This window comes from Silurus aristotelis, assembly GCF_946808225.1.
Source record: "Silurus aristotelis genome assembly, chromosome: 8".
Taxonomy (NCBI): Eukaryota; Metazoa; Chordata; class Actinopteri; order Siluriformes; family Siluridae; genus Silurus; species Silurus aristotelis.
In genome coordinates, this window is record NC_139581.1 from 27,863,108 (window position 1) to 27,865,607 (window position 2,500).

Genomic DNA, 2,500 nt, shown 5'->3' on the forward strand with positions numbered 1-2,500 from the left:
TTTTAAAACAAAAAATTGAATAAAATACCTGCTTGGTTGAATAATATATCAAATAATATAACATAAAAAAATAAATACAAATTAGAATCAATCAAATGTATGCAATAAACTTTTTAAAATATTGCTTAAACTGAGTCATCAATTAAATTACCACAAATTAAATTGATTAAATAAAATGCAATATATGGAAAAATTGTATTGAACGGTTTACATATTTGTATGTGTGTGTTTGTGTATGTGTTTTACATTTATATATAATAAAATAAAAAAAAAACATCTACTTAACTGTTCTACTTATTTCTGAATACTTTATCAAATGTCTTCATTCCTTCCATCCTTCATTCATTTATCCTTCGAAGAGAAATTCTTGAAGCTGGACATAAACTTCGCGGATGACAGGAATTGGCGGCGATTTCACGCATGTGCAGAACAAAATCTTGTTAGCCATAGTGACGCTGCACTCAAAGTGTGAGGTGGAGACTAAACAAACTTGAGTTTCACCTAATATGTTCGTGAGGGAACTGATTTGAACTGTAAAAAGGGTTGCATTTGGGTACATAGTACTGAAATCCCGGTACGATAAAGGTTTGGTATAAATATGTGTACACCCCTAATATACACTGCCCTTCCAAAAATAAGGTACCACCTGGATTTAACTAAGCAAATAGGTAAGAGCCTCCCATTGGATAATTACTGCATGGGGGGGGTTATGTTTCAACTGGCAACACGTTATTTAACTCTGACTGATGCAGCGAGAAGCTTCTCATTTCTCAAACAACCATGTCGGAAGACACATCCTGTGGTCGTGGAAAAGACAGTAATCCGTTTCAGAAGGGTCACATTGTTAGCATGCATCAAGCAAAGAAAACAAGGGGATCGCTGCAACTACTAACATTAGGTTAAGAACTGTCCGACGCGTTATTAAAAACTTGAAGGATTATGGGGAACCATCACCTTCGAGGAAGAAATGTGGTCGGAAAAAGAATCTTGAATGATCATTAAATGGTAAAAAAAAAAACAGTAGTGAAAGAAAGTAAGAGCATTTCCACATTTACAATGCGAAGGGAACTCAAGGGATTGGGACTAAACTGCTGTGTAGTCTTAAGAAAACCACTGATCATTGAGGCTAATCTGGAAAGAAGGCAAACAGTTGTTTAGGAGCATAAAGATTGGACTCTAGAGCAATGGAAGAAGGTCATGTGGTCTGATGAGTCCAGATTGACCCTTTTCCAGAGTGATGGGCGCATCAGGGTTAAGAAGAGAGGCGGATGAACTGATGCACCCATCATGACTAGTGTCCACCGTACAAGCCTGTGGGGGCAGTGCTATGATCTGGGGTCGCTGCAGTCGGTCAGGTCTCGGTTCAGCAGCGTTATGTGCCCAAAGAATGAGGTCAGCTGATTAAATAATGTACTAAATGAACAGGTTATTCTATTAATGAATTTTTTTCTTCCCTGATGGCACAGACATTTTCCAAGATGACAAAGGCAGGATTTATTGGGCTCAAATAGTGAAAAGAGGTCCAGGGAGCATGAGGTATAATTTTCACACATGGATTGGTAGCCACAGAGTTTAGACGTTAACCCCATTGAGAATCTTTGAGATGGGCTGGAGAAGACTTTCCTATCATCCATACAAGATCTTGGTGAAAAATTACTGCAACTCTGGACGGAAATAAATGTTATATGAAACAAATGACATCGCAGAAGCTTGTGAAGTGATGTTGTGTTATTGTATAATCATGATATTGTGATGTGTTATTGTATAATCATGATATTGTGATGTTGTGTTATTGTATAATCATGATATTGTGATGTTGTGTTATTGTATAATCATGATATTGTGATGTTGTGTTATTGTATAATCATGATATTTTGATGTTGTGTTATTGTATAATCATTATATTTTGATGTTGTGTTATTGTATAATCATTATATTGTGATGTTGTGTTATTGTATAATCATGATATTGTGATGTTGTGTTATTGTATAATCATGATATTTTGATGTTGTGTTATTGTATAATCATGATATTGTGATGTTGTGTTATTGTATAATCATGATATTGTGATGTTGTGTTATTGTATAATCATTATATTGTGATGTTGTGTTATTGTATGATCGTTATATTGTGATGTGTTGTTGTATGATCATTATATTGTGATGTGTTATTTTATAATCGTGATACTGTGATGTTGTGTTATTGAGATGTGTTATTGTATAATTGTGATATGTGTTATGGTATATTCGTGATTTTGTGTTTTTTATTGTATAATCGTGATATTGTGTTGTTTTATTGTATAATTATTATATTGTGATGTTGTGTTATTGTGATGTGTATTTAATACTCGTGATAATGTAATGTGTTGTGTAATTGCAATTTGGATAATGTTGTGTTATTGTATAATTGTGATATTGTTATGTTGTGTTATTGAGATGTGTTATTGTATAATTGTAATGTTGTGATGTTGTGTTATTGAGATGTCTTATTGTATAATTGT